The sequence below is a fragment of the Cololabis saira genome, chromosome 3, assembly GCF_033807715.1.
Source record: "Cololabis saira isolate AMF1-May2022 chromosome 3, fColSai1.1, whole genome shotgun sequence".
In the NCBI taxonomy this organism is placed as follows: domain Eukaryota; kingdom Metazoa; phylum Chordata; class Actinopteri; order Beloniformes; family Belonidae; genus Cololabis; species Cololabis saira.
Window position 1 is genome coordinate 1,692,501 of NC_084589.1, and position 13,952 is coordinate 1,706,452.

The following is a 13,952-nucleotide window of genomic DNA, read 5'->3' on the forward strand; positions in this document are numbered from 1 at the left end:
CTTTATGGGTGGAGCTGATGTGATTGAGCGGTGTTGGGTGTCACTGTGTGTGTGATGTCCAGGTTTCTGCAGAGGTCACGGTCTTGGATCAGACAACGTGGCAGTATCTAGTCAGTACTGTACAATACTACAGTATCTAGTCAGTACTGTACAGTACTACAGTATCTAGTCAGTACTGTACAATACTACAGTATCTAGTCAGTACTGTACAGTACTACAGTATCTAGTCAGTACTGTACAATACTACAGTATCTAGTCAGTACTGTACAGTACTACAGTATCTAGTCAGTACTGTACAGTACTACAGTATCTAGTCAGTACTGTACAGTACTACAGTATCTAGTCAGTACTGTACAATACTACAGTATCTAGTCAGTACTGTACAGTACTACAGTATCTAGTCAGTACTACTACAGTATCCAGTCAGTACTGTACAATACAGTACAATACTACTAGCTGGTGGAGCAGCTGGTGGTGCAGCTGGTGGTGCAGCTGGTGGAGCAGCTGGTGGAGCAGCTGGTGGAGCAGCTGGTGGAGCAGCTGGTGGAGCAGCTGGTGGTGCAGCTGGTGGAGCAGCTGGTGGTGCAGCTGGTGGAGCTGCTGGTGGAGCAGCTGGTGGTGCAGCTGGTGGAGCAGCTGGTGGAGCAGCTGGTGGAGCAGCTGGTGGTGCAGCTGGTGGAGCTGCTGGTGGAGCAGCTGGTGGTGCAGCTGGTGGTGCAGCTGGTGGAGCAGCTGGTGGTGCAGCTGGTGGTGCAGCTGGTGGAGCAGCTGGTGGTGCAGCTGGTGGAGCAGCTGGTGGAGCAGCTGGTGGAGCAGCTGGTGGTGCAGCTGGTGGAGCTGCTGGTGGAGCAGCTGGTGGTGCAGCTGGTGGAGCAGCTGGTGGTGCAGCTGGTGGAGCAGCTGGTGGAGCAGCGGGTGGAGCAGCTGGTGGAGCAGCGGGTGGAGCAGCGGGTGGAGCAGCGGGTGCAGCAGACCCTCCCAGCTAGAAGGTCCTGAGTTGAATCACGCTGTGGGTGCTGAGGGCGTGTTAGCTCCCCCACCCACACCCTGGGTGGGGTTGGAAAGGCCCTGCCCCGCCCAGTGGGGGGGGTGGGGGGTCTGGTTGGAATAACGTGATCCTTTCACGCTACGTCAGCCAGAGAAACCCCACCCTCTCTGGTGAAAAGAAGGACAAAAAAACACAAGAGCCAATATGTAAAAACCTGACAGGACACGGTCCGGACCAGCAGGAGCTGGGAGGAAAGACCAGACCAGATAACAGGAGGGTGGATGAAACAGGTGCAGACGATCAGGACAGATGGAAACAAGGACGTAGAGACAGAAACACAGACACGGCTTTCAGAATAAAACAGGAACATGAAGTGTATTTGTATGCTGATGATACTCAGCTATACCTGTCCATGGAGCTGCTGACGCCGCAGGTAAGGAGGAGACTGGAGCTCAGTGTGGGCCCCCCGGGGAGCAACGCCCTGGGCCCACTCAGGTACCACCACTGGGGGGGGTGGGAAGATAAAAAAAAAAAAGACAAATGAGAGTGACTGAGTGAAAAACCTGAAGAAAAGAACCTCCCAGTGAAAACGTTCTATTGCTCTGCTCACCCTTCTGGTTCTGAGTGAAATTGGTAATGTTTTTATTTAAAGTGTGAAGGTTATTGAATAATGACGAGAGAATGGAAGAATGGAAAGTACTTATCAAACAGTTATGAGTCAGAACAGGAATAAAAACCAAGAAAAGATAGAAAGTATGAACAATTTAACCATGTTGAATCTTGCAAGCGTGAAGTAATGAGTGAAGGTGCAAAAGAGGTCTGGAAATGATCCAGCTGGTTCTGGATCTGATTCTGAGCTGGTTCTCTGGAGAAGATGCTGCTGGTGTGATCAGGGAGGAGTCCTCCGGTACCAGGAGGTCCTGCTCCACCTCTCCGGTACCAGGAGGTCCTGCTCCACCCCTCCAGCCTCCTCCTGCTGCTGCTGCTCCAACATCTGCTTCCACATGTTTGTCATTCTGAAACACCAGCTCAGTGCACCATGAAGTCCATACCAGCATCGCAAAGTTCACAGTGACATAATAATCATCACTTTATTGGTCAGTATACATGGAAACACTGAAATGTGTCCTCTGCTTTTTAACCCATCACCAGTTACACCAGGGCTGCCTTGATTCTGGCGCCCGGGGAGTAATTAGGGTTAAGGGCCTTACTCAGGGGCCTAAGGTGGTAGAACTGTTGGTTGCCATCTTTGGGGCTCAAACCTGGACCCTCCAGACCAGGGGTCGGCAACCCAAAATGTTGAAAGATCCATATTGGACCCAAAACACAAAAAACAAATATGTCTGGAGCCACAAAAAATGAAAAGTCTTGTATAAGCTTTAGAATGAAGGCGAAAGGCGAAATGTCGAGATTAATGTTCAATGTACAATCTTGAGAAAAAAAGTCGAAATGTTGAGAAACAAGTAGAAATGTTAGGGAAAAAAATCGAAATGTTGAGAAAAAGGACAAAATTTTGAGAAAAAAAGTTGAAATGTCGAGAAAAAAGTCGAAATGTTGAGATTATAAAGGAAAAAAAGAAGAAAAGAAGGAAAAAAAAGGTCAAACATTTTTGAAAAAGCTCTAGGGCGGCGCTAAAGAGCCGCATGTGGCTCTAGAGCCGCGGGTTGCCGACCCGTGTTCCAGACCCAGGCCCACCTCTGTAACGTCTGTAACCCATAGACGACCACAGAGACACAGAAACAAAACAAATACAGATGAGAGGAAGTGAGTGTGAGAAGTTAAAGATGAAAAGTGGTGGACCACAAGGGCGTATACTGGGCACCTTACCATCTTCTATAGTGATAAACGGTGTGTTGAGGACACAGGTGGAGGGATGGGATTTCCCCGCTCACAAATGAAGGGACGTGGAGGGAAGATGATCTAGAAAAAATACGAGCATTTTCTATTTTCAAGTTTCTGGTCTGATTAAATGTTTATACATGTTTTAAACTAATAAATACGTTAAAGAACGTGTGAAACACGAAGTGCAGTGAAGAAGAGGAAGAAACAGCAGGAATGAACCTGCTGAACAAACTCCTGGATCACGTGTCAGTAATTCAGCTGAGAGTCAGGAGTTTGGCTTAAACAGAACTAGAGTTTCACACCTGTCCATTCTACCTGATGACGCTTCCTGGCAATCAAAGCCCACGTTTGAGTGTCAGACCACTGCAAATCTACCAAGACCTGGGAGACACAAACATGTGGAAGAAGGTGCTCTGGTCAGATGAGACCAAAATCAAACTTTTTGGCAACAATGCAAGACGTTATGTTTGGCGTAAAAGCAACACTGCTCATCTCCCTCAACACACCATCCCCACTGTCAAACATGGTGGTGGCAGCATCATGGTTTGGGCCTGCTTTTCTTCAGCAGGGACAGGGAAGATGGTTAACATTGATGGGAAGATGGATGGAGCCAAATACAGGACCATTCTGGAAGAAAACCTGATGGAGTCTGCAAAAGACCTGAGACTGGGACGGAGATTTGTCTTCCAACAAAACAATGATCCAAAACATAAAGCAGAATCTACAATGGAATGGTTCACAAAAAACATATCCAGGTGTTAGAATGGCCAAGTCAAAGTCCAGACCTGAATCCAATGGAGAATTTGTGGAAAGAAGTGAAAACTGCTGTTCACAAACGCTCTCCATCCAACCTCACTGAGCTCCAGCTGTTTTGCAAGGAGGAATGGGCAAAAGTTCAGTCTCTCGATGTGCAAAACTGATAGAGACAAACCCCAAGTGACTTACAGCTGTAATCGCAGCAAAAGGTGGTGCTACAAAGTATTAACTTAAGGGGGCTGAATCATTTTGCACGCCCAATTTTTCAGTTTTTTATTTGTTAAAAAAGTTTGAAATATCCAATACATTTCGTTACACTTCATGATTGTGTCCCACTTGTTGATTCTTCACAAAAAATTACAGTTTTATATCTTTATGTTTGAAGCCTGAAATGTGGCAAAAGGTCACAAAGTTCAAGGGGGGCAAATACTTTCGCAATGGCACTGTACATGGACACACATTGTGGGAACACATTGAGGAGACACAGTTTGGCATCGACAACCACTTTTCCAACTTCTTGTCATTGGTTGTGTCAGTGTTTCTAAAAATAAGGCTACACCACATTAACAAACTCACCTCTCTTGACCTGCAGGAAGGGAGCATGAGAAAGAAGCTCTGCAGAGCAGTCCTCTTTCAGGGCTTTAGCATATGTGTACATATGGTTTGTGAGATATACATATATTTATATATATAAATACACATATACATACATGTATGTGTGTTATGGCATGCCACATGCCAGGATATACTATTACTGCTACCTACCTACCTACTAAGAATATTAAAATACGCCGTATCATGTGTCCAGTATCATGCCTAGATGTATGACGTAAGTGTCCTAAAAGTAACTTTAACGATGCAAAACCTCAGCTCTCATTGATTATACTTTTAAGATCAGGGATGCAAACTTGTCAGCTTTAGGTTATATACAGTATGTTGTGCCACAAGCCCCTCAGCCAGCACAGCTGTGGCTGATTCCAATCAGCCCAGCTGCTCCACCATCAGAATCAAGGGCTGCCTTCATAAGCTGCTGAGAGACAACACCCAGCGCTTAGACGTTGACTACTGTGGCAAGTACCTGCAGCTTTAGGCAAGTTTAGGCTCTGGTGTTTGTGAGATTTTGTGGATCTGCTATTTTTTGGTTCTAACTGTTCTTTCCTTGTGTTCCAGGCTCCCTCCAGTCAATCCAGTGTCTCCCCGCTCCACCGCTCCATCCACCTCCCCCGGATTGAGTTACTCATTAAATCCTTTGTTTGCAACTTCAGTCTCAGTGTCTTTGCTTTTGGGGTCCCTGGCACATTTGGCTGTATCTGTTCTCGAGTGAGCCTAACAGAATGTCTAAGCCAACATGAGCCAAGCCGGGGCTCCAGGGGCAGAGAGACCTCCAGAATTACGGGAGCTGGTGTTTGGTCAAGCTACTAAGCTTTCCGCACTGCAGCAGGTATTAAAGAAGGCCTTCCCCACAGTCCAATCCCAGATTGCGGATCTTGAGAAGACATCTCAGTCCACGGTGGGTACTGTGGCTGCCCTTTCGTCCCAGATTAACTCCTTATCAGGGGCCTTGTCTGGCATACAACAGTCCTTGGATGACCTTAGAGACCAAGTCTCCGCCAGCAGAGGCCCTAGCCCCAGTTCTTCCAACCTGCCTGCAAACCCAGTCCTTCCTGCCCACCAGCAAGCTCATTCAGAGCCCGGCTTAGTCAGTCCTAGGCCGTTCAATGGAGATTTTGATCAGAGCAAGGGCTTCTTGGCCCAATGTGAGTTACTTTTTACTCATCAGCCTTCGAGATACTCTTCTGATGGGTCGAAGATTGCCCTGGTCATGTCTTTGTTGGTCGACGACGCCCTCAGCTGGGCTATTGCCGCAGTAGGGAACAACCCAGCCTTTGCCATCAACTACACTCAATTCAAGAGTGAGTTTCAAGCAGTGTTTGATCACCCTGCAGATGGCCAAGACGCTTCGAGCCGTTTGCTAGCTATCCGCCAGGGGTCACGTTCTGTGGCCCAGTATACACTGCAGTTTCGCATCCTTGCGGCGGAGAGCCGTTGGAATGACCACGCCCTGCTGAGTGCATATCGCAAAGGTCTGAATGATTCCATTAAGGATCTTATTGTCCGTGACAGTCCAACAACCCTCAACGAGCTCGTATCCCTGGCGCTCAAGACGGACACCCGACTCCATGAGCGCCGTGCCGACCAACGCAGGCCCAGCCGCTCTGCTTCGGTGTCCCATGGTGCGTCGTTTTATACAGCAAGTCCAGACCCCCATTCACTCATGCCTCCCCCTACTACATCCGGGCCTGCAGAACCCATGGAGATTGACCGTTCGCGCCTCTCACGACACGAGAGAGAACAGAGAATGTCCAACCAGCTGTGTCTCTACTGTGGGGAGTCAGGACATTACATCCGAGCCTGTCCGACCCGACCAAAAGGTCCAGCTCGCCAGTAGGGGCTATCCTGGTGAGCAAGGCAACTTCTCCTCAGCCCAAGAATAGTCCCAACCGACTTTTTCCCGCTACTCTCTCCTGGGACCAAGAAACACTGTCTGTTAGTGCCCTCATTGATTCCGGTGCGGACGAAAGCCTCATGGACATCTCCTTAGCTCGCCAGGCGGGCATCCCTTTAGTTCCCCTGCACCGCACTCTGTCACCCCGGGCTATCGACGGGCACTCCTTGGGTAAAATCTCTTATTCCACTGAGCCTCTCACGCTCACTCTTTCGGGTAACCACTCCGAGTCCATCCGCTTTTTCGTTCTTCATGCTCCCACTGCGCCCCTGGTGTTGGGTAGACCCTGGTTGGAGAGGCATGAACCGCACATCTCCTGGGCCTCTGGTCGGATCTTGGGTTGGAGCACTGCTTGCCATGCGGCCTGTCTGCGCTCCGCCTGGTCTCCTCCCGGTGGTCCAGGTTCCATGTCCTCTCCACCTGATCTCACTGGTGTTCCCCCTGCTTACCATGATCTTGCCCTGGTGTTTAGCAAAGATAAAGCCTTATCCCTTCCCCCTCACCGGCCATATGATTGTGCCATTGAACTCCTCCCCGGGGCACCCCATCCTAAAGGGAGACTCTACAACCTCTCCCTCCCGGAGAAGGAGGCAATGCGCAACTATATTGCGGAGTCCCTGCTCTCAGGCATTATAAGACCATCGTCTTCTCCCCTCGCGGCAGGCTTCTTTTTTGTGGCTAAGAAGGATGGCGGCCTGAGGCCATGTATTGACTTTCGAGGTCTTAATAACATCACGGTGAAAAATAGGTATCCACTTCCCCTTATCAGTTCCACTTTCGAGCCACTGACTCACGCCCGGGTGTTCACCAAGCTTGATCTCCGCAACGCCTATCACTTAGTCCGCATCAGGGAGGGCGATGAATGGAAGACGGCTTTCAACACCCATCTCGGCCATTTTGAGTACCTGGTTATGCCTTTTGGTCTCTGCAATGCCCCGGCAGTCTTCCAAGCCCTCGTGAATGATGTTCTAAGAGACATGCTCAACATCTTTGTGGTGGTTTACCTGGATGACATTCTCATCTTCTCCAGGTCCTTGGAAGACCACCACCAGCATGTTCGTCTAGTTCTCCAGCGGCTGTTGGAGAACCGCCTCTTTGTCAAGGCCGAAAAGTGTGTTTTCCACGCGAACTCTGTGACATACCTTGGCAACGTAGTCGAAGCTGGACAGATGCGTGCTGATCCAGCCAAGGTCAGGGCAGTGGAGGAGTGGCCGTGTCCCACCGACCGGACTCATCTGAGACGCTTCCTGGGTTTCACCGGTTTTGTTCGGCGCTTTATCAGGGGATTCAGTCAGATCGCTGCCCCTCTCAATGCTCTGACCTCCGTCTCACGCCCCTTCTCCTGGACACCCGAAGCCGAGGCAGCCTTCTCCAAGCTCAAGGGCCTGTTCTCTACGGCACCTGTGCTCATCCACCCAGATCCTGCGAGACAGTTCATTGTGGAGGTGGATGCTTCGGATTCAGGTATTGGAGCCGTTCTTTCCCAGCGGTCGGAGGAGGACCAAAGGATGCATCCGTGCGCCTATTTCTCTAGGAGCTATGTGCCTGCTGAGAGGAATTACGACGTGGGTAACAAGGAGTTGCTCACGGTCCACGACGCGCTGAAGGAATGGAGACACTGGTTGGAGGGAGCGAAGCTACCGTTCGTTGTGTGGTCAGACCACAAAAATCTGACCTATTTGCGGACGGCGAAGAGGCTGAACTCCAGACAGGCCCGGTGGGCCCTTTTCCTAAGCCGTTTTGATTTTACACTCACTTACCGCCCGGGCTCCAAGAATGTCAAGGCTGATGCACTTTCCCGTCAGTTCTCTGTCGAAAACCCAACTGTCCAAGAGAGTTCTGACACCATCCTTCCGCCTCCCCAGGTAGTAGGTGTTGTCACCTGGGCCATCGACTCCGTGGTGAGAGAGGCCTTACAGGCCCAGCCGGACCCGGGTAATGGTCCTCCGGACAGGCAGTTTGTTCCTGACGCAGTCCGGCCTCAGGTGTTGGAGTGGGGTCACTCTAGTCGGGTGGCCTGTCATCCCGGGGAGCGCCGGACAGCGACCTTCATCAGCCAGAGGTTCTGGTGGCCAACCCTTAAGAGGGATGTCAGGGAGTTTGGAGCCGCCTGCACCATCTGTGCTCGGAGTAAGGCTTCCCATCGTCCTCCGGCAGGCCTTCTGCAACCCCTTCCCATTCCTAGTCGGCCCTGGTCTCACATAGCCATGGACTTTGTGACAGGGCTCCCTGTGTCTCAGGGCTGTGACACCATCCTGACCGTGGTCGACCGGTTCTCAAAGTCAGCCCACTTTGTTCCTCTCACCAAACTCCCTTCTGCTGCGGAAACCGCAGACCTCCTCGAACTCCATGTCGTCCGCCTTCACGGAATTCCTTCCGACATCGTGTCCGACCGTGGTCCCCAGTTCGTCTCCAAGGTGTGGCAGGCTTTTTGCAAGGGAATTGGAGCCACAGCCAGCCTCTCCTCTGGGTACCACCCGCAGTCGAACGGGCAGGCAGAGCGTGCCAACCAGGCAGTCGAGGCAGCCCTTCGCTGCGTTGCCTCCAGCAACCCCGCTTCCTGGGCCAAGTACCTCCCTTGGGTGGAGTATTCTCTCAACACCATGGTTTGCTCTGCCACCGGGATGTCACCTTTTCAGTGCTCGCTGGGTTATCAACCCCCTCTGTTTCCCCAACAAGAGCTGGAGGTGGCTGTACCGTCCACCAGGGCACACCTCCGCCGGTGTCGTCGCATCTGGAGGACTGCCCGAGCTGCGCTATTCCGCGCTTCTGTGCGTGCTCGGCGTGGTGCTAACCGGCGGAGAGTGCGTGCCCCTCTACCAGCCTGGCCAGAAGGTTTGGCTGTTGGCCCGGGACCTACCTCTCCAGACGTCTACTCGCAAGCTAAATCCCCGTTTTGTTGGTCCATACACGGTGAGCCGCATAATCAGCCCTGTTGCGGTCCGTTTGGACCTCCCTCCCGCTCTCAAGGTTCATCCTGTGTTCCATGTGTCCCAGCTTAAGCCAGTAGCCACCAGCACTCTGTCTCACCCTGTGTCTGCTCCTCCGCCCCCTCGGGTCCTAGCAGATGGTGACCCTGTTTGGACGGTCCGGAAGCTGCTCGCTGTTCGTCGTAGGGGACGGGGTTTCCAGTACTTGGTGGACTGGGAGGGCTTTGGCCCTGAAGACCGTATCTGGGTACCCCGGTCCTACCTTTCAGACCCTTCCCTTTTGGACGACTTCTACCGGGACAATCCGGGTGCTCCGGGTCGGTCGTCCGGTGCCTCCCCTCAGGGGGGGGTACTGTTGTGCCACAAGCCCCTCAGCCAGCACAGCTGTGGCTGATTCCAATCAGCCCAGCTGCTCCACCATCAGAATCAAGGGCTGCCTACATAAGCTGCTGAGAGACAACACCCAGCGCTTAGACGTTGACTACTGTGGCAAGTACCTGCAGCTTTAGGCAAGTTTAGGCTCTGGTGTTTGAGATTTTGTGGATCTGCTATTTTTTTGGTTCTAACTGTTCTTTCCTTGTGTTCCAGGCTCCCTCCAGTCAATCCAGTGTCTCCCCGCTCCACCGTTCCATCCACCTCCCCCGGATTGAGTTACTCATTAAATCCTTTGTTTGCAACTTCAGTCTCAGTGTCTTTGCTTTTGGGGTCCCTGGCACATTTGGCTGTATCTGTTCTCGAGTGAGCCTAACAATATATATATATATATATATATATATATATATATATAAATACATTTTATAATGTCATGATATAAATACATCATAATTTAATAATATATAAACATGTTATAATGTGATATAAATACATGTTATAGTGTGTGTGTATATATATATACTTGTTATAAGGTAATTATATATATATATATATATATATACTTGTTATAAGGTAATAATATATATATGTTATAATGTAAATATTACTAAGAATACTATAGAAATATTGATTTAATATAAATACCATGTCATAGCTGTTTTCATATAAAAGTACGTTTGTCAATGTTTATAATTATTCACAAGTATGCAGTGTCATAACTACATCTCTGACGTTCATAACAAACCAAACTGTTTGAAAATCTGTTGAGAATTGATCAAGTTAAGGTTGTTTAAGCAGTACATGCACCATTAAACACAATGTTATGAGTGAGCGAGCTCTCCTGTGGCAAGATGGCCGCCGTGTGACGACGTCGCTCTGCATTGGCAGAGCGGGTGCCCGCTCCAAGATGGCGGCTCCACTGAGTGGAGCGGCCGGCTCCAACGCCTCGGCGCGCCCCCTGCCGTACCGGGGCGGAACTGCCGGCTCCAGCGCCCCCTGCCGTACTGGGGGGAAATGCGCTCCGGTGACGTCACGGCCGCTGGCCCTGAACGGAGACAGGGGTGTCGGAGCTGAGATATAATGTACCAATAACAGTCGTATTTGATGCTATTCCTTCTGGTCTGTGCATGTTATTCAGGTTTCCTACATCTCCTCCTCTATCATCAACCCTCCGGATGTGTCACAGTCTTCTCTGGGTAGTGTTTGCTTCTCATCTGCTAAGCTTCCCAATGCCAGAGTAAGAGCCGTGTTTCAGGTTTAACTTCCATCCCACCAGACACATTTTATTGGCTCAATTTCGTGACAGATATTGAGTGGACAAAAGTTTGGTCGTTACCACAAAGATTCTTTCTAACAAATAAAGTCAAAGAAATTTCTTTTAAATTGATACTCACATTCTACCCTGCAAAACAATATTTATCAAAATTTAAGAAGGATATAGATGTTAATTGTTCTTTTTACCTTCAAGGCAGCCTGAAACATATTCTCACTTATTCTGGTCATGTGAATTCACTTATAAATTCTGGAGGGACTTCCACAAGTATATTGCTGATTCTGTCTTTTCTGATTTTCATCTTTATTTTAAGAATGTTTTTTTTGGTTTTCATAATTTTAATCACAAAGATAGGGACGCTTTCTTTTTTATTAATCTGTCTTTATTTTTAGCAAGGTTTCACATACATAAGTGCAAATTCATCCACAGAAAGCCTAAACTCTTTATACTCAAAAAAGAACTTGATCAATTTATGAGGACGATCTGCTCATCAAAAAACACTAAAGACCATCGGCATCTGTAAATCGCTCCATTTGTCTACATGAAACCTGCTCTCACACATTATGTTGTTTTTATTTATCGTTTTAATTTACATTCAACTGGAATCTCTGTATGTGTATGTTACCTTTGTTCTTAATTTTTCATTGTGTTTAAAGATTTAAATAAAAAAAACAAAAAAAACGAGGGTGTTGGAGCTTCATTGACCTGCAGTACAAATCAAGACAATCATGCAAATTCAGGCATATTCTCAATATTTTATTTAACAGACATTCAATTCAATTCAATTCAATTCAATTTTATTTATATAGCGTCTAATACAACAAAAGTTGTCTCTAGACGCTTTCCAGAGATCCAGAACATGAACATAAACATAAACCCCCGAGCAGTTATTACATAAACAATGGCAGGTAAAAACTCCCCTAGTGGGAGAAAAACCTTAAGCCAAACAGTGGCAAGGAAAAACTCCCCTTTAGGAGGAAGAAACCTGGACCAGGACCAGGCTCATAAGGGGGGACCCTCCTGCCGAGGGCCAGACTGTGGGTCAGGGACGGCAACAGCACAGCAGGCAGGTGGAAGCAGCAGCGGGATGACCAGGGGTGGGGACCGCAGGCAGGTGGAAGCAGCAGCGGGATGACCAGGGGTGGGGACCACAGGCCAGCATGCAGCTCCCGAAGCTCCGGCCCAATCAGCAAGTCCCAGGTTGGGGTGCAGGGTCGGGGAAAGGTTGAAAAGGGGCAGGGCCAGGGAGAGGAGTCTTGAGGGACGAACCTTCTCCCCCGCCCAAAAGGGGCCGTTACTCTGCCCCTCTCACTCCCACACTGCAGGATCCGGTGATGCTCTTCGCCACCGGCAGAGGATGCTGCACCAAGAAAAAAGAGAAAGAGCCGCCCGGATGAGCCGTCCAGTGTGATGTGACCTTTACGAGTCGTTCAGAAGATTTCCATAGGTCGGACTCCGCTGCTGAAACCACAGTGTATCGTGTGGCTGTTTCAACAGCGAGGGACAGTAAAAATGAGGTTTTGCATCGACACTTACCCTCATAAAAGGATCAGTACCAACAGTACGGACCCGGTGTCGTGCCAAAAAGTGATTGCCTGCCAGAATCTGATTTCTCCCCTGAAAATGGGTCTTTTACCTGCCAAAAATTGATTGAAGGCCAAATACAATTAATGTAAAGTAAAGTAAAGTTGTTTCTACCTAAATATGATTTGATCTCATTCTTGAGCTTCATAATATAAACACTAGAGCTCACATGATTGCTTTAACTCTTTTAAAGGACCATTACAACACAAAATAGGCATTTTCACCTGCCAAAAATTGATTGAAGGCCAAATACAGTTAATGAAAAGTTGTTTCTGCCTAAATATGACTTGATCTCATTCTTGAGCTTCGTAATCGCTCAACGGGCTGCTGTGCGCGCTCCCGCGGCCAGAAATCAGAAGAAATCAGATTCTGGCAGGCAATCACTTTTTGGCACAACACCGGCAACTGCACACGATCCAGCTTTAATAGTGTACGGAGCCGCTGCTCTTCTCCCCGGAGAGGCTTTGTTTCCTCCCCTGCTACACGTCATTCAGGCAGCCAATCAGCACAGAGCCTCATTATCATAGCCCCGCCCCCTCAGGATCACTCATAGATAATGAGGTTAGAAGCGGTAAAACTAGAGACATGGCCCACAGGCTGAATTTCTGTTTTATGTAGAAAAAACAAGCTTTAGATTGTTTTTAAGACATTCAAGGCCTGTTTAAAATATACATTAAATGACATAATAGGTCCCCTTTAATTCATTTTGATAATTCATTTAGATAAGTAATCTACTTTAATAATTATTAATAATTGTCGAAGGACCATTATTAATAACTCTTTAATAACTGAAACAGCACCCCCTTTGTGGCACAACAAAATGCAGTTAATGTACTGAAAGCACTCCGTCCGTCTGATTGACAGGTGTGTGTTGTTCAGCTCTCACATAAACTATGTTTGGTATTGTTTACTGCAGAATCAGCTGACCATGTGTCACCAAAATTCCACTCAGGGCTTCCAAGGTTTCACTTTCATCTCAGCTGTTCAGCTGTCAGCTCCAGCAAATGTGAAGAGGGTGGGGTTAGGGTCATCCACGTTCCTACCCTCATCTATGCTCACCAACTCCAGCAGGTGGACGGTGAGGAGGAAATGAGGTTCCTCCGCAGGGTAGCTGGATCCTCCCTGAAAGATGGGAGGAGAGACTCCTGTTGAGGTGCTTCATACGGTTAGGAGGTCTCCTGGATGTCTTCTTGGGGAGGAGGCCCCAAGCCACTCCCACCCTCGCCTGGAGGAGGCGGGATGACGGAGATCCCAGTTCAGACCCATTGTCAAGCACGGTGGTGGAACGATGCTGGTCTGGACCTGGACACCTGTCAGTCACATGTGATGGATGAAGCTTTACTGAAACTGGGTCATGTGACATGAAATGGTCCCAAACACAGCAGCAGATCCACATCAAAACCATGACGAATGAAAGAATCCGGGTTTTAAAACGACCTTCAGAAAGTTGTTGATAACTAAACACTTTCAAATCCCAACAAAGTGGAGGAATGTTGTCAAGACTTGCCTCTGCAGTGTCAATCAAAAGTGTGACACACCTCCTAACTTCAGAATGACGTCATATATGAGTTATTATCTATCATACTTGCAGTTTGTTTTCCATCTGTGCCCTTCCCCCCCGACCATCAGCGCACGTCTTCTAACGCTGTACTTGAGACCAAAACCAGCACCATTCCGGTTCCGCCCTTCTCCTGACCATTG